This window comes from Sus scrofa, chromosome 4, assembly GCF_000003025.6.
Source record: "Sus scrofa isolate TJ Tabasco breed Duroc chromosome 4, Sscrofa11.1, whole genome shotgun sequence".
Taxonomy (NCBI): domain Eukaryota; kingdom Metazoa; phylum Chordata; class Mammalia; order Artiodactyla; family Suidae; genus Sus; species Sus scrofa.
The window spans coordinates 107,029,279-107,048,951 of NC_010446.5; the positions used below are offsets into that span (position 1 = coordinate 107,029,279).

Below are 19,673 nucleotides of genomic sequence, written 5' to 3' on the forward strand. Positions count from 1 at the left end.
GAAGACAGGATGCCAGTCCCACAACCTCAAGGAGCTGAATTCTGCCAACATCTGCATAGCAAGGAAATGTTTCCTTGAACTTTCAGAAAGGAAGGCAGCCCTGTGACACCTTGATTTCAGTCCAGTGAGACCTGTGTTGGACTTCTGAACTGCAAAACTGAAAGATAATAAATTCATGTTAAACCACTAAATTTGTGGTAGTTTGTTACAGCAGCAACTGAAAACAATTATCAATATAGAATTAGGTTTATCATACAGGTGATTAGTGGTATTCTATGGAAAACATTGGGTTTCATCTGGAAAAAAAGAGGAATGAGAGATTTGGTTTATATATATTATAGAATTGAGGAATTTGCCAAATAACAATAACAAAGTCATGCCACCAACTTCAGGTGCACCAGACGAAAGACTTAAAGATCAGGATAGAGACGTGCTTCTTTTTTTCCAAAGACTTAAAGCTAAAAAATAGAGTCCTCATTAGTTCAAAATTCCAAGTTTTATAAAGTGATTTAAATTGCTAACATAATTGAATTGATCTTTATGAAAATCATCCATTTGTGTGGTTTTTTTTTTTTCTATGTGTGGTATTTATTATTTCAGAATAACACCTCTACCAGAACAATCAAGATATACAGAAACAGATTTGGGTGAACTACAAAGGCAGGCCTAAGTAGGCTTATAAGCTTATAAGCTTTGAGGGATAAAGCAATAGAGATCTTCCAAAAAGTATCTTGGAACCCTTGTGTATTCTCTGCTGAGATGCACACTTCTAGAAAGAAATATGCATTGCTAAATAGAAAATTACTGAAGGAAACTAAGAAAATTAAAAACAAACAAAAACAAGCAAGCAGCTGGAAAGAATACTGCCAGAAAAGTAAGATGTGTATTACTTCAGTAAACGGAGGGAGTGACACCACCAAACCAGGCATCAGTAGGTTAAGAGCTCACTTTCAGATTCTGATTTCATTAAATAGTAACATATTGAGAATGAAGTCCCTTCTTCCTGGCATTCTTGAGACACCTTCAACTTCAAAGACAATGGTTAAACATACCCATGATTTCTAGGATGACAAAAGGTTTGTGACTGGTGGATTCAAACGTTACATTAGACAGTAGAGACTGACATTGCTTTTGTGTGCAAAAGATGGACAGAGATACCCTGAGAAAGTTGATAAGAGGAATAAAAATGCACCTTGAGAGGAACTTATTCTAATTCTTCTTCATCTCTCAGATCTTTTCAGGATAGAATGGCCCAGAGCATAGTCTTTGCACTGCTTCTCCTTAAGCTGTACTCACTCCCTAGATTTTTTAAAATATCACCTATAAACTGGCACCTACCAAGATAATGTCTTCACCCAAACCATTAACCCTGATTCAAGGCTCACATATACAACTGCCTATTTCCCATCTTCACCTGATATAAACGTGTATCTTAAATTCAAAATACCTGGAGATAAATTCCTGATCATCTCCCTAGAAATTGTTTGGTTTTCTGGTCTTTGCTAATGACGACACCATCTTTCTACGTGCTTGGGTCAAACATCTTCATTCCTTCTTCTGATTAACTAACCTCTTAGGCATGTGTGGCGGAAACATCACCTTTGAGAGTTTAGCAGACACGGGGTCTGTCCAGCCTTGAGTTCAAATTCCGGCTCTTCTCATTCCTTTCTGGGTGACCTGGCCTGAGATATTTAACCTCTTTGCATCTCAGTCACGAAGAGTGAATGAGATAACTTAAGCACCCTGCACGAGATGTAACATATAGTTAAGTGCTGAATACATGAGAATTAGTCACATGGAAGGGACTCATTCTTCTCTTTTAAAAATAACTTCTACGTTTCCTGGCCTCATGTACAGAGAGATGTGCCCTATGACTAAGTTCTGGCCAACAGGATGTGAACAGGAAATATTGTATGTAACTTCCAGGCTACACATTTTTTAAGAAGCTGCTCACCTTCCACTCGTTTTCTCCCTTGTCCCACAGACTAGAATGTGAATGTGGTGATAGTGACTGAGATTCATCTTTGTAAACAAGAGCAAAAAACTCCTTAGGGGGTGATGAAACAAGATAAAAAGAATGAAGTCTCTGGATAACAGTGTGGAACAGAACTGCCGGACGCTCAGGACTGCCAACTCAACCGCCTGCCAACCCAGACTCAGGTAAGCAAGAGAAGTAAACCCATTTTCTGCATGTGAAATGATGATGCCTCCAAGTAAATCCATTACCTAGACTCCTTCTGAAGCTTTTGACAGTATTATTTTTCAAGCTAAGTTTTCCAGAATACTTAAAAATGTATGACTTCTCAAAATGTATGTTACAGAAAAGAATCATATGAACGGGAAAAAACAAAGAACAATCCAAATTCAAAATACACAAGCATTTGTGGCAGCATATCAAAAATGAGAGGAAAAAAGTACTTTCCTTTGAACATTACACCCCGCTGCTTCATGACTATTCATTTGATAATATTTATTCAGAATATTAACATACTGGACTTTCAATTAGCTACAAAATAAAATTTTCAGTGGGATATATTAACAGAAAGCTAAAGGGAAATAAACATATCCTTGCTTTTTCATTTCCCCCTAAAAATAAAGTGTCACTGAAGAGCTGATTCCTGGGGGCTCTATGTAAGTGACCAATTTGTTTTTCCAGAAGCCAAATGTTAATTTTCACTTATACTGTACCAGTGACAACACTTTTATGCTTCTTCATGAGCTGAAAAAAAGTCACTAAAAATACAATAGAAGAGCTTATAGGGAATGGACAAAAATACTTTGATTGCTGAATTTTAATAAATCTTAAAGAAATTAAAAGGCAGACTACAATTCCTACATTAATTTTCTTCATTTCATTTTATGGGATCTAAACACCAAAAAGTCCCCCACGTCCAGTGCTGCCCAGGATGCATTCATATCAATCCTTTCATACCCTAAGAGTAATTAAATAATCATGGGTGACCATAATGATACTACTTTCTATGTCCTTAGCATAGTGGTAAGAAGCACAGACTATGAAGCCAGGCTGCCAGGATTCATGAAACGGGAAAATCAGTTAACATTTTTGTGTATTTGGGCAAGTTTCTTAATTTCTCTGCCTTAGTTTCCTGGAAATGGGGATTATTAATAGAACCTGGCTCACAGATGCTGTTGCCATGACTTAATGATTTAATTAAAGAAAGTGCTCAGAACAAGTGCTATTACTGTTGTCTTCCTAGGTCTCAAGTTTTTTCCTTCTCTGTGCAGGTGTGTTTATTATCAATCATATCTAATATACTATGAAACTGACATATACCTAAAGATCAATAAAGTTATCTGCCCTAATCTAAAGCTTCAATTCCTCAAAAGACTCCTGGTTACAATTTCTGGAGACTACTTAATTTCATTCATTCAACAGCTGGTTATTAAACACTTACTGTATAGAAGGTGTGATGATAGTTGTGATAAAAACGGAAAGGTAGATAAGTTCCTTGCCCACAAGAAGCTCGCTGTCAAAATAACACTGTCCCAAAAGACATATAATGTATGAAACAAAGGTGAGCCAAATGTAGGGGTTTAAACTTTCTGGTGGTAACTTTAAAAAACTAAAATGAAACACGTGAAATTATTTTAAATGATACATTTAATTTAATTCACTGCGGTCAAACTATCATTTTAATAGCTAATGGATACTAAAAATTACCTGTGACAAGTTCACATCTTTTTTCTTTTTTGGTATTAGGTCTTTAAACGTCAGAGTGGGTTTTATACTCGCATCTCAATTCAGATGTTGAACTTTCATTGGAGACACTGATCTCTACCCACATCTGCCATTATTCATCCTATTGTCACACTGCAAAAGCAGTGAACTATGTTGTTCAACAGAGTAGCTACTAGCCACTCGTGGCTATTTACATTTAATTTATAGTCAATAAAATTTAAATTCAGTTCCTCAGTCACAGTGGCCACATTTTAAGTGCTCAGTGGCCACTTGCAGCTAGTAGCTACTGCACTGAACTCTGCAGATCCAGAGAGATGGCAAATGTACAACAATTAGACTGATGATTCCTACAGCGGGAGGATCTGTGAAGTACAGCACGAAAACCTAAGAAGTAGCACCAAAGTCTGCCCAAGGCAAACACATAAAAGAGGAGGTGAACAATCAGCAAATGTAGGAGTTCCTGGAGGGGCACAGCAGAAACGAACCCGACCAGTAACCATGAGGTTGAGGTTTGATCCCTGGCCTCGCTCAGTGGGTTACCCGCATTGCCAGGAGCTGTGGTGTAGGTCACAGATGTGGCTTGGAGCCCGTGGCTGAGGCCACGCCTAGCCTGGGAACTTCCACATGCTGTGGCTGTGGCCCTAAAAGACAAAACAAAACAAAAAACAAGACATGAAATGTAAAGAATAAATAGGAATTTGCTAGACAGACAAGGTAGGAGACAAAATTACAAGTAAAAGGAAGAAAACCATGAGAAATAGCCCAGGAACTTCAGAGGGTTTATTAGGATAATCATAAATAGTGCAAGAGCATTGAAGATATGAAACTGGTGCGGGCAGGGACCAAATCCTAAAGCGTTTTACAGCCCATGATGTAACACTGCAGGATACTAGAGATGCGCTGGAGGAAGCCTTTTCTCCCTAAACATATAGTGAAATTAAGGTAGTAGAAAGAGGTCAGGAGTTCCCGTCGTGGCGCAGTAGTTAACGAATCCGACTAGGAACCATGAGGTTGCGGGTTCGATCCCTGCCCTTGCTCAGTGGGTTAAGGATCCGGCATTGCCGTGAACTGTGGTGTAGGTTGCAGACACAGCTCGGATCCCACGTTGCTGTGGCTGTGCCGTAGGCTGGCGGCTACAACTCTGATTAGACCCCTAGCCTGGGAACCTCCACATGCCGCAGGAGCGGCCCTAGAAAAGGCAAAAAGACAATCAATCAATCAATCAATAAATGAGTGAATGAATGAAAGAAAGAAAGAAAGAAAGAGGTCAGTATTGTAATGAGAGGAAGAAAGAAAGAAAGAAAGAAAGAAAGAAAGAAAGAAAGAAAGAAAGAAAGTATTGTAATGAGAGGAGGAAAGAGAGAATCAAAGAAGCTCTATCTTCAGTCCAAGAGGCTAAAACTAATTATCAACATACAAAATTTATGAGCATAAGCATGTAAAATAACAGTTTGGCAAACATGACCTCTGAGTTTAACTGTGAGCATTTTACCATTACACCAAAGAATTTTCAAACAGTCAATGTTAAGAAATTTTGAGATCTTGCTTCTTTGGAGAGTTTCAGAAACTGGGTTTTGAAATTAGTCTGAAGGGATTTCTGACAATGATGCTAAATAATTTCTGCATCCAACAACCTCATATAGTGGAAGCCAACCATGAAAATTTCAAGAGCCAAAAGACATCTGTATTGTTTAACTGCCACTGAGTTCCCGGAATATCACTCAGAATTGTTCCAGAAAGTCTTATTTGTTCAAGCAGGCTTACAATATTGAGCTATCCCAAAACACAGAGGATTAAGATTGTAACACAGAATAAGTAAAATAACAAATTAAAATGAAAAGTTGTAAAGAAGACTTTTGATTCCCTTAAATCATAAAATAATGAAGTTGGCATAACTACATATCCCAGGCAATTAAATATGTGGTTAAAAAAAAAAAAATCACATTCCAAATCTGAAGCAGCTAAAGAAGAAAAGTTTTGAAGTCAACTTCAGTGTCAACTTCACTAGATATAATCCCTACACTCTCAGGAGAAACATTATTCTTTAATGAAACACAACAGTACCCAAACCAGTATTTTAAGTAAAGGTTCTAACTGCTCCAAACTAGCCCATTCAATAGGTATTAGTAAATCAGTTTCTACAGTGTTTTAAAAACTTTTCCTCCATTATAATTATTTATATCTCAAAATACATATTTCAGAACCTTTGTTCTTCACAATCCCAAGCAGCATTCATGCAAGAAAAAACAGCTAAAATTAGACTTTTATACCATTCAAAATAAAACGCAATTTCAATTCATCTTATAATTTAGATAGCAATTATTATAATTTAACAAGTCCCAAAAGATAAGGAAATCTAGTTAGCAGGTACATGCCACTTAAAAGTATTAAATGTATTCCAGAAAACTGGGATTTGACTAACAAAGATTTCAATTTTTCCCTGTTGACTTGTATCATAAAATCAGACAGGCAGGCCGATGTTGAGGGCTTTTGTCTCTTAACAAGCAAAAAGTAAGTAAAAATCCTAGCAGAATTTTTTTAGCAAAGAAGAAGGGGGAGGCGGCTGAGCAAAGGCTGGTCTCTGCTCCCTCCTAGAGAGTATTAATATGAGCATATTAGTACAGAGCCTTCATGTATTAATTTAAGGTACCACTATCTCCCAGGCTCATACCCCAATTCTAAGAACTCAACCAATTACTTGTCTCCTAAAGTGTATTTTAAAAAGAAACTCTCACCAACTATAGTTTCTCTGCTTCCGCTTCAGAGCAAAATTGACTGAAAAAAATCACCTCTGCTTTTTATTTCTACTTTCTCACTTTAGTCCATTACAAATAGGCCTTTGGCCCCACCACTTCAATGAAACAGGTCTTCTCAAGGTCATTGACGATCCCTACTTTTTTTTTTTTTTAAGGCCAGGAGTCAAACCTCTCATTCACTTCAAAAAAAAAAAAAAAAAAAAAAAAATCAGCTCTCAGCATCCTTTGATCAAGTGATTACTTACAACGCTCACCTCTTAGTACCACGGGTACCTACCTCACTGACTGCACCCTTTTCAGAGCTTTTTCCTTCACCCGGGATGCTAGAGCCTTGTGCACTCACCCCAGGAACCTATTCATAGTCTTGGCTCTTTCCTCTTTTCAATGTATACACCCTCCCCAGGCGATCCCATCTAGGACCCAAGGCCTCAAACACCATCTGTGTGTTGATGACTCGCTGAATGAAATCTCTAGCCTGCATCTCCCCCCAGAACTCCAGGCTCAGAGTCAACCACTACGACACATCTCCGCTAGGATGTCTAATAAGCATTTCAAACTTAATCCTTACTTATACCACTAGGTTACCTGGTTCCGAGTTTTATTTTTAAATATTTTTGAACAGTTCTATTTGTAAGGATTGATCTTTTATAACTTTTACTTTTTTAGAGCTCTTTCAAAGAACAAAGAGACATATTACTTTAAAAAACAGAGTAAAAGTCATTTTATCTTGAAATTACCTTATGAGTCCCAGTGGGCCCTTTGATAAATCTGAGAATATTATGGGGCCTCAGTGACTTTGTTTTTTCTTTTTCTTTTCTTTTTTTTTTGTTTGTCTTTTTGCCATTCCTTGGGCCACTCCCGCGGCCTATGGAGGTTCCCGGGCTAGGGGTTGAATTGGAGCTGTAGCTGCCGGCCTATGCCAGAGCCATAGCAACTCGAGATCCGAGCCACATCTGCGACCCACACCACAGCTCACGGCAACGCCGGATCATTAACCCACTGAGCAAGGCCAGGGATCGAACCCACGACCTCATGGTTCCCAGTCAGATTCGTTAACCACTGAGCCACAAGAGGAGCTCCTTGTTTTTTATCTTGAAATCTTTGGCCAGTTCATCATCTTGAAATTTATTTCATCATTTCCTATAAATTATTTCCAGCTACACTAAAAAACAATCAGAGAATGGAAGAAAAATGGAACTGCCTAGAAGGATGACACACTACTGTGCCATCCTGCAGTTTTCTTATTACATTAGCCATTGCCTTGCACACCTTTCAAAAAGAAGTCTGGAGGTACCATCTTCGTATTCTTGGGTTTTTTTTTTTCTTTTCATGCTCAATTTTTATTTCAATGTTACACAACTGCCTAAGTATACAATATACAATTACGGCATTCACAAGAAATTTTAGAAAAAACATGAGACCGCAAACACTTGATTGCATGTATTCTGAAAGACCTTTAAGCTGGTAAAGTTGAGAATTCAGAATATTTCATTTTCTGCCTATAATGGCACAGAGAAGAAAACTGTCAAAGAAAGCTATTTCACAATTATTAGTTGGTGAATGTGAAGAGGCAGGTAGTAGTAAAATTTCAGATAACGAACCTTCAGATGACAGTATCTTAGATGAATTTTCTCAAATATAAGAAGCAATAAGTATACAATATATGTATTTCAAGGACAAAAAGAAAAGGCGGGATTCCTAGCAAGTAAAACAGGAAGGATTTCATTAAGTAATATGTTACAACAAGAACCTGGACTATCCCATTTACCTAAAAGGATGTGGGACCATATTCTTTCATCTTTTATGATGTTCGTACAGCAAAATTTACTTGATAAAGTTCACAGGCAGATAAATGCTGAAGGCAGGCATTTGTGTATAGAAAGAAACAGGTGATGTAGAAATGAAAAAATTCATTGGATCTATCATTCTAATTGGAGTTTATAAATGTGAAAAAGGAAAATGGTCATCCTTTCTTCAATAAAATCAGCGGTTTTCAAAAGTATTGCACTTTTGACAAAATGCAAGAACCAAAAGTAATGACAAGCAATAGCCTATTAAATGCATTTGAAATCTAGTATCAGTATTTACCTGATGTATACATATCAGGTTTATGAATGGCAATTGATGAGCAGTTATGTATTAGAGGGCTTCCCATTTTGAATATGCATATGCCTTCAGGAACAGAAAAGTACAGAATACAAATGTGAGTTTGAATCCCAGCAAATTATTCTGTACATATTGACTTTACAGTTTATGTGGAAAGGCAATGCTCTTCTTGAAGAGATACAAACCAACCTGGAGGATAGACACTGCGTGACATCAAGACTTACTACAAAGCTGCAGTATCAAGTCAGTGTGGTACTGGCGAAAGAAACCAGTGGAACAGAAGAGAAAGTCCAGAAGTAGACCCACATAAATATAGTCAACTGATACCTGCCAAAGGACCAAAGGCAATACAAGAGAGAAAAGATAGTCTTTTTAACAAATGTTGCTGGAATACCTAGACGATGACGTGAAAAAAGTAAATCTAGACACAGACCTTACACTCCTCAGAAAAATTAAATCAAATGAATCACAGACCCTAATAAGATCAAAACATGACCTCCATAAGGGGGAGTGGGGGGCAGAGGGGATGGGCTGGGGGGGGAAGCTGATCAAACTAACTCATAGCAAAGAAAAAAAAAAAAAAAAAAAAAAAAAAAAAAAAAAAAAAAAAAAAAAAAAAAAAGAAATGCAAAACTATAAAACTCCTAGAAAGTAACATAGGAGAAAATCTAGATGATCTTAGTTTGGTGATGACTTTTAAGATATGACACCAAGGGCCCAACCAGTGAAAGAATTAATTATATTGAAGAACTGAGTTAAAACAAAAAATGTCTGCTCCGTGAAAGACACTGTCAAGATGATGAACATATAAGCCACAGAGTGGGAGAAAATATTTGCTAAAGACACAGTTGACAAAATATACAAAGAACTTCTAAATCTGAACAATGAGAAAATAAGCAACTCAGTTACAAAATGGACCAAGCACCTTAACAGATATCTCACCAAAAAAGATATACAGATGGCAAATAAGCATATGAAAAGATGCCCTACATCATATGTCATGAGAAAAATGCAAATTAGAACAATGAAATACCACTCCGCACCTATTATAATGACCAAAATCCAGAACACTGACAGCATCGAATGCTGGCAAGGATGTGGGAATACAAGAATTCTCATTTGCTGCTGGTGGGAACACAACATGGTACAGTCACTTTGGAAGACAGTTTGAAGGTTGTTCTCAAAATTAAACATACTTACCACAGGATACAACAACCACACTCTTTGGTTTACCTAAAAAAGTTGAAAAGGAGTTTGAAAAGTATGCCCCACCGGCCAGAAACATTTGGCCGACCACAGGATGTTTTAGGAGGTAGGCTTGGGAAACAACCATCATGTACTTTAGTAGGTGAATAAACTGTAGTACATTCAGATAATGGATTATGATTCAGTTTAACAAAGACATAAGCTATCACGCCATGAAAAGACATGGAGGAAACAAACACATATTACTAAGTGAAAGAAGCCAATCTGAAAAGGCTATAAATCATATGTTTCCAACTACATGATACTCTGGAAAAGGCAAAACCAGAGACAATTCAAAGTTCAGTGGTTGTCAAGAGAACAAGGAATGAATAAGTAGAGCACAGAGGATTTTTAAGGGCAGTGAAAATACTCTGTGATACTATAATGGTGGATCCAAACCCACCGAATGCCCAACACCAAGAGTGAACCCTAATGTAAACTATGGACTTTTTGGTGATAATGATGTGTCAAGCGTAGGTTCATCAATAACAAATGTACCAATATGATGCGGAATGTTGACGACAGGGGAGGCTATGCATGTTCAGGAGCTAGGGGCATGTGTATTAGCTCTGTACCTTCCTCTCAATTTTGCTATGAATCTAAAACTTATCTTAAAAAAAGAATATTAAAAATGTGAGTTTGAGTTTGTGATGTTTAAATTCTAATTAAAATTCCTAAGTTTTCTCATTATTCCTATATACTTCTACAAATTATTTGTAAAATAACTGAAAAATATAAAAATAAAAATTTAAAGTAAAAAGAGGGCAACAGATTAAAATGGCAAATAATGACAATTTGATACAGAATGATTTTTTTCATTATTTTAGAAGTCCCCTCTCTCTTTTTTTTTTTTTGTCTTTTTGCCTTTTCTAGGGCTGCTCCCGTGGCATATGGAGGTTCCAAGGCTAGGGGCTTGGAACTGTAGCTGCCAGCCTACACCAGAGCCACAGCAATCGGGGATCCGAGCTGTGTCGTGACCACACCACAGCACACAGCAACGCCGGATCCCTAACCCACTGAGCAAGGGAAGGGATCGAACCCGTAACCTCATGGTTCCTAGTCAGATTCATTAACCACTGTGCCATGACAGGAACTCCTAGAAGGCCTCTCTTTTACTGGCTTTTCCTGACACCTGAGCTACATGGATGCTGACAACCAATGGGCATCCATCCTCTAAATCTACCGGAAGTGCCACTCCTCAATACCTCAGTCGGTCTTACTAGCTTCCGGAGCATCCATCACATGAGCCCATCAGAGCCTTATAGAAGCAAACCACAGGCACATGCTCCAAGCTCATTCTATTACAACTGCCCTAGGTTTCACACTATTACAAAGTCTTAGAATATTACGAAACACCCTTCACAATCTCAGACAGAGCGTACAGATCAACTTTCTTCATGGCTACTCCATTCCATGGTATACTGAGGGTAGATGTGGCCCAAACAGGGACAGTGTTCTCAGCCCACATCTTCACATCCAACCTCGAGACTTGTTCAGTTCAGCGAATAGCAGCGCTATGCATTTAAAGTACTGATACCAAATATGTAGGATTGTTTTTGACCCTTTCATATCATTCCAATCTATCTAAAGTAGAACAAAAATAAACAAAATATACACTGAATCTCCACTACCAACACCTTGATCTAAGCCATCACCATCCCAATTCCAGCCTACCTAGCCTTCCTGCTTCCATTTTTGCTTTCCTCTTGCATCTTTAACATAGATTATAAACATGTCCTTTGAAAAACCATCTAAAGTTTTTCATCAGATTTTAGAAAAGCCAAACTCCTCCCCATGGCTTACTAGCCTCTAAGTAATCTGGGTACATCTCCAACTTTCTGTCTTATTGCACTTCCTCGTTAGCTCACCATCCTTCAGCTACAGTGGCCCCCTTCCTGTCCTGGAACCCACCAGATTTACTTGTGGTTCTTGTGGTTCTTTCTGCACGAAATGCTCTTAGAGCAGGTCCTCTCACGGTTTCTCTTCATCCTTCAGGTCTCAATCCAAATGTCACCTCTTCTCTGACTCTAGCTAAACAGCTGCCACAATACCCCATGCCTTCATAATCACCCAATATCTGTCTTTTCCCAGTGATTTCATCTTACCAATAATTATTTATGTATATGTTTATTATCTATCTGCCCCTTTTTACAATCTTCTTAAGTGTTGAAACTACTATCCAGTTCAACGCTGCATTTCATCAAGAGCAGGGCTTCAGCACTTAACAGGAACTCATAAATACCGGCTATTTAATTGATAAAAGGATCCATGAAGGTTACCTTATCCTCCTTGCTGAGGACAAGAGGAGAGCAGTACAGGTCAGCTGCACTTCCTCCCCTACTCAGGATTCCTTTCTGAATAAGGAATAGAAAGGTCTGTATCCCAACCCATCAATATCAGAGTCTACACACTCAAAGAGTCTATCGGTGGTGACATGTTTAATCTGTATGGGTCAAACAGAACACTGTGCACGTTTAAAAAAAAAAAAAAAGAGAGAGAGAGAATGACGTCTCTGCCCTCCTCCAAATGCCTTTCCCTAAAGAAAAGCCTGTTTACAAATATTAAGCAAATGAAAAGCTGCCAAATTTTGATCTCTCTCAACATTCACATCGGTTTAGTCGCACTGAAAAGAAACATGACTCAGAATAATGTGGAGCTGGTCAGGCTCCCTTTCCTCCCCTAATAACACACTATGAAGCCAGCTTCCAGCAAACATAACCCGGTAAGTGCAAGAGGGCCTGGAAAGCCTTTTAAAAGTCAGCTCAAAACCATCTGAACTACCAGAAAAACAACCTATAGTGTGTGCTATACTGACCATGAATAAGTGATACTTTCATTACCATGGTTTTAATTTTCAACAGAGTAGCTGTTACAAATATCCAGATATTTCAATAAAACTATATTAGGGTATTGAAAATATTCAAATATTCTTTTGAACCTTTGATGGGAAAGCAATATAAAACAATAATCCTATGAAGCCTATTCATAAAAAGTGATGCATTAATTATGGAGTTCCCGTAGTGGGGCAGTGGTTAACAAATCATAAAAATCATTAAAAAAAACTGCATTTTAAGTAATGAAAACATCTTACCATATATTTTGTTTTGCCCCTCCCTTTTCGGTAGAAGAACACTTTCTTTTAAGCACAATTTTATTTTTAAGATGGGACCCAAAGGAATTAGAGTTGCATCTTCTGCATTGTGTGTGTGTGTGTGTATGTGTGTGTGGCCATGCCCGTGTCATGCAGAAGTTCTTGGGCCAAGGATCAAACCTAAGCCACAGCAGTGACACAAGCCATATCAGTGACAGCACCAGATCCCTAACCTACTAGGCCATCAGGGAACTCCCTGTATCTTTTTTTTTTAAATGTCATTTAAAAATTTTTAATTTTTAAAAGTCATTATGGAGTTCCTGTTGTGGCTCAGTGGTTAATGAATCCGACTAGGAACCATGAAGTTGCATGTTCGATCCCTGGCCTTGCTCAGTGGGTTGCGGATCCCACGTTGCCATGAGCAGTGGTGTAGGTTGCAGACATGGCTCGGATCTGGTGTTGCTGTGGCTATAGTGTAGGCCGGCAGCTATAGCTCCGATTAGACCCCCTAGCCTGGCAACCTCCATATGCTGCGAGTGCCACCCTAAAAAAAGACAAAAATACAAAAGTAAATAAATAAATACAAGTCATTAAATTTAACTATTTACAGGACAAAGCTATAGCTATCTACAAAACGTAGTATATCAAATTCTACTTTCTCTCCTTACTATTCATAATTTGAAAACAATTTCTGGGGCATAAACCCCGTTAAATTCCTCCATTATTGGACAAAGAGATTTATGTCCAGATTCCTACTCAGATTACATTGGGCCATTCTTAGTCATTTGAAACTGTTTTTTCCCTCTCAAACCAGCTGCTGAGATAAACTCTGATCCCATGAACTGCCACCCTTTTTTCTAGTATTAACCTCTTCCTTGCCAAACTCTAGGTTCCAGAGCTACAGGGATTTTTAAAAAGAATAAGAGATGAAGGAAATAAAGGCACTAATAACTATCTATAAAGAGAAGCAAAAGGGAATTGCTTGGTATCTGTAAACCACAAGGGTTCAGGTTAAAAGGGTCACAGACTTTGAAAAGAAAAAGGAACTCTAGGGATCATTCAGTATACCTACCTCCTTTTATAAACAAGGAACCAAATTACTACAGATCAAGTTAATTCTCTAATTTAGCCATTGCTTTAAATCCCATAATGCAGATGAAGAATATCTACCAGACAATGCAAAGAACAGCAATGTTATAATAACCTGTTTCAGAAGCATATCCCAGACTTCATCTATTGGGTGAGTTTAATTTTGAGCTTGATTTATGTGCAATACAAGTGAAAACATTTCATTCATTCCACAAATATATACTGAGCACCTACTATGTGAAAACAGCTGGGATGGGACAAGGTACAAAACCCCTGCCCTCATCAAACTTACATGTTAGAGAGGGGAAAAGAAAGGCAGTAAGTGAAAGATATAGGCAATAGGTAAAATACAGCATCTTAGTAGGAAGCTCTAGGGAGAAAATAAAAGGCAGGAAAGGGTGATGCCGAACAAGTTCACAGCTGGCAGTGACTTAAAAAGAGTAGTCAGGGAAGGCTCCCTGGGAAACTAACGCGTAAGTAAGTGAGCACAAGGTATTAAGCAAGGGCAATGTGATCTGACCTATGATTCAACAGGATGACTCTGGCTCTTGATCAGCTGAAGCCAGATGTAGCGTCTCAAGACTAGCTAAAAGTCTAGAGCAATTATCCAGACATAAGATCATGGTGGCCTAGACTAGGAGGGTGGCACTGGAAATATCAAGAAGTCATTGCATTTTAGATACTTTCTGAAAATACAGCCAACAGGATGTGTGGACAAGCTGAATTCAGTGGATACATACAAATACAAATACACAAATGTACATTTAACACATACACATATACACACACACACACACACGATATAAAACAGATACATAATAAGCTGTGTCCATTTAAAGTATACAATTGAGGAGTTCCTGTCGTGGCTCAGTGGTTAACGAATCTGACTAGGAACCAAGAGGTTGCGGGTTCAATCCCTGGCCTTGCTCAGTGGGTTAAGGATCCAGTGTTGCCGTGAGCTGTGGTGTAAGTTGCGGACATGGCTCGGATCCCTCATTGCTGTGGCTCTGGCATAGGCCGGTGGCTGCAGGTCCAATTCGACCCCTAGCTTGGGAACCTCCATATGCCGTGGAAGCGGCCCAAGAAATGGCAGAAAGACAAAATAAATAAATAAAGTATACAATTCAGAGTTTTGACAGATGTTACATACACCTATGAAACCAATGTCATAGTCAAGATACAGATCTTCACCCTCAAAAGATTTTTCAAATCCCTGTTCCGTCCCCAGGCAAGCACTGATCTGTTGTCACTATAGATTAGTTTGCAGTTCTTAGAATTTTAAGTGCAATCTTGTATTATAAATCTTTATTGTCTGTCATCTTTCATTCAACATAATGATTTTGATATTTATTTACACTGTTGCATGTATCAGTGGATCACTCCCTCTTATTAGTGAGTAATGGTATATTCCCTATACAAATATACCACTTTTTGCAACCCATTTACCCACTAATGGACATTTGGGTTGTTTTCAGTTTAGGGTTGTGATACTGTGGTATAAGAAATACATATATTTTCACGATATGGAAGCAATGACGTGTCCATCAAGGGATGGATAAAGGAAATGTGGCGTGTGTATATTATTCAGCCATAAAAAGAAGGAAACCTTGTCATTCGCAACAACAGGAACGAGCCTTAATGGCATTATGCTAAGGAAAGTCAGTCAGAGAGAGAGACCAGTACTGTGCGATCTCACTTATTGGTGGACTCTGAAAGCATCTACGGTTAATAACACTGATCATCTTTTCATGTGCCTGTTGGTCTTTCTCAGATATTTTGTCTTTTTATGAAGTTAATTGACTGATTTTTAAGTTTCTTTTAAAAAACATGAATTTCTTACATACGATGAAATCTGTTTCTGGGTTTATTCAGATGGGTTTATCTGTTCTTTAGTACCTAAATTACTGTTTTACAAAACATATGTGTTTGGTCATACTCTTTCCTGCTAATTACCATTCACTGAAAATTTTGCCTTTAACATTGGTTTATTATTCCAAACAAATTTTCTGGTGAAATTTCAAGAGACATATTTTGGGGTTTGGTCAATATTAACCAATTTTGAAAGCTCTCACATCTTTATCATTCCATTCATAATCATGATATGACTTTCCATTTAAATTCTTTTATATCTTTCAGTAGAATTTTATAATTTTCCTTATTTGCCTTTCTTCATTAAAGCGTACCTTCATGATACAGTTAGTGGATCATTTTTCAACTTTTTAAATTTATTATATGTTACAGAAAATTCACTATCTTTTATCTAACTTTAACTTTCATTAATTCATATCAATTAGTTCTAATAGTTTTTCATTTTCTCTTTGGTTTCTAGGAATAACCACTCTGTGCAAATACAAACATAACTCGGAGATATTGCATTTCAGTTCCAGACCACTGCAATAAAGTGACCATCTCAATAAAATGAGTCACACAATTTTTTCTGTAGTTTCTCAGTGATATAAAAGTATGTGCATATGTTTATATTATACTGTAGTCTATCAAATGTAATAGACTTATCTAAAAATATGTGCATACCTCAATTTTAAAATATTTTATTGCCAAAAAATGCTAACCATCACCTGACAACACAGGGTTGCCAAAACTTTTTGTAAAAAATGCAGTATCTGCGAAGTGCAAAAAAGCAAAATGCAATAAAATTACATGTGCCTGTAATGGGAACTGTATCTTTTTCCCATTAAATCCTACTTTTTATTTCTGTTATATTACATTGTCCATAATTTGGCAACAAGAACCCCCTAAAAAGGTTAACTAATGGTAATATTAATGAGACTTTGTTTTATTCTATTTTCACAGAAATGCCTCTAGCATTTCATCACATAGCATGGTATATACTGGCTACTGATTTGGATAGAAATTCTTTATTTCCCCCCCAACTAAAGTTGTCTTCATCCTATTAAAGACAATAAAGAAGGAATACTGAGTTTTATCGAACTCTTTTCTGGCACTGGTTAAGGTAACCACACAGTTTTTTATCTGACCTCAAATCCACTCATCCTTTTTATTCAATGGATACATTCTGATTATGACACATTGTTCTTTTAACATCCTGTTGAATCTGATTTGCTAGAATTTTATACTGGCTTTTCCTATGACTGACCCAGGTCTATAATACCACCTTCTGGTATTTTGTTAAGTATGATTATTAGGAAAAATGAACTAGATAGCTTTCCATATGTATACATGTATACTATGAAACAGTTTAATACAGAAAATTATTTCCTAGAAAGCTTCAAAGAAGGTGTCCATAAAAAATCACTTAGATTTGGGGTCTGTTTTGTTTTGAGAGAACGGGTTTGTAATTTTCACAAGAAATGGCAAGTTATTTGATTTGCAGGTATTTATTCATTCAGTGACCATTTCCTATGTACTCATCTAAGTGTTAGGCACTAGAGTCCCAATGGTGTGCACAAGAGCCACCAACACTACCCTCAAAGAGGGTACACGAATAATCAGAAACCGTTATTCACAGAGTTAAGTATGGAGGAAAGCTATAGGGAACCAGGGGGACCCAAACCTAGTCTGTGAAGATTAAGGGACAGTTTCCCTACGGACATGAACTTCTGAGTTGAAACCTAAAGAAAAATAGAAGTTACCTGTTCAAAACAAGGGTAACAGCGTTCCAGGTAAAACAAATAGGATGTAGAAAGGTCCTATGTGAAAGAGGACAGTGTCTGGTGGCTGAACAGAAAGAAAATAAGTCTGGTTGGAGTCCAAGAGCCAAAGGCGTGAGGGCAAGGTCAGCAGAGCAGGCAGAGGTCAAAGGACAGGGGACTACAAGGCAAGGCGAAGTCTGTATCTTTATCTTGAGAACAATGGAAAGCCATTTACGGGAATTTCAAACAGAAGTGTGACATAATCAAATTCTTCCACTTCTCTGGTCAATTTTTCTAATTTATTACTTACTAGGAAATTATCAGGATTCCAAATACATGACCACAAAACTCTGCATATCAGTCTCTTTTTTTCTTAAGATCTCTTCCCAACGTGTGGTATTCCTTTTGTGTTTTTCAAACCATCTCCCTTATATTCTTTTTTTTTTTTTTTGATTAAATTTGCCACAGGTTCCTGTTATTTCATTGGGATTTTTCAAGAAATCTATTCCAGCCAGGGGCTGAGGGCTGAAGGAATGTTGGTCAAAAGGATGCAAAGTTTCAGTTATGCAAGAGGAATAAATTCTCGAAATCTAATGTATACTGTGGTGGCTACAGTTAGTAATACTATACCGTGTACTTGAAATTTGCTAAGAGGGTAAATCACAAACGTTTTCACCACACACATACACACCTCATTATAACCATGTGAAGTAATGGAAATATTAATTAGCTTGATTGTAGTAATCATTTCACAACAGACACATATATTAAAACGTCACACTGAACACCATTAAAATATACAATTTTGTTAATTATACTCAATACACCTGGAAAAAAAATGTTTAATGGCCATTCTCATGCACATACCACTACATACCTATTCTCTACTTATCAATTTCTCTTGTCATTTTTATTATTTTCCTTTTTTCAGCTAATTTTTCATTTCTACTCTGATATAGTATTTATCTTTCAGGGAACAAGAGGCAAAGCCCCAAACTACAACAACTATTCTAGATAACACCCTCAGTCTTCACTTAGGCCTTCCCTGGCTCTCCTACTTCTTGTTTATTTCTGTACCTCATCTCCAATACTCCTATCTGGGGGTCATCTCTCTAGGCACATTTTCGACAATGATAAAAGGATAATGGTAGCTATCCTTTATTGAGCACTTCTACATCCTGGGCATTTTTCTATGAACTTTGCATGAATTTATTTATTTAATCTTCACAGAAATTTTGTGACGCTAATCCCTATTTTATAATGATGTAACTGAGACAAGAAAGGTTCGGCAACTTGCCCACAGTCACACAGCTACTAAGTGAAATAAAAATGTGTGGGCTGAACATTATTCGTTAGCCTGACTCCAGAGCCTAAACTCTTGCCTCTGGGTAAAAGGCAGTTATCCTTCCTTCTCTGCAGGTGCTGAACAGGCTAAAGGCTGGGCTGAACCACCCCCACAAGGATGAAGACTCTGCTATCTAATCTGAATCAAGCAAAATATTCCTCCCAAATAAAGATTATCAACCAACTGGGCTTTTTTTTAAAGTGTTGTTATCCACTCATAACTCTATTTGGATTTTGTCTGCATAGGTGGTTTGCATAATTTCTGTTCTTATTCTTTTACTGATATACTGCTATCCTAAGAAGAAGATCAGTTTTAGTCATTTTTCCAGAGATATCTGAAAAGATGGTAAGCTCTGGAGGTTTTCAGTTCATTCATCACAGAGAATACATCAAAATTACTACATTATTTTTGAGGCATCGCTCCTTTCTTATCTACTGGATGTATCCTGGACACAGTGTGCTATTCTTCCCACAAGGGAGGCACCTGAGCTCTGAAATCGGACTGCCCGTTACTCTCTCCTCCTACTAACACTTGTATATTTAGCTCCTGAACAACTCTCATCACCAAAGATCATTGCTAAAGGTCTTATCCATAAGGTCCTATCATAGCTAACTGTTCTACAGAAAATATAGGCAATGACTAAAACGAACACAGAGGATACTTCCCAAACGGGCTGGTCTCCTCTGTAGTTATCTGCTAGTTCTATGTTTTGTCTTTAAACACTGCTGCC

At 37.6% G+C, this 19,673-nt stretch overlaps 1 protein-coding gene and 1 long non-coding RNA gene across 4 annotated transcripts in view; one reads left to right on the forward strand and one right to left on the reverse strand.

Moving 5' to 3' along the window:
- The window catches only part of MAGI3 (membrane associated guanylate kinase, WW and PDZ domain containing 3), a 239,427-nt gene that overhangs the window by 148,662 nt on the left and 71,092 nt on the right, over nt 1–19,673 (reverse strand). The gene's annotated exons all lie outside the window — the stretch shown is intronic.
- Nucleotides 1,978–19,352, forward strand: LOC106507448. The gene is made up of 3 exons (XR_001303440.2): nt 1,978–2,160; nt 14,054–14,138; nt 19,018–19,352. It is a non-coding gene; the product is annotated as an uncharacterized LOC106507448 (long non-coding RNA).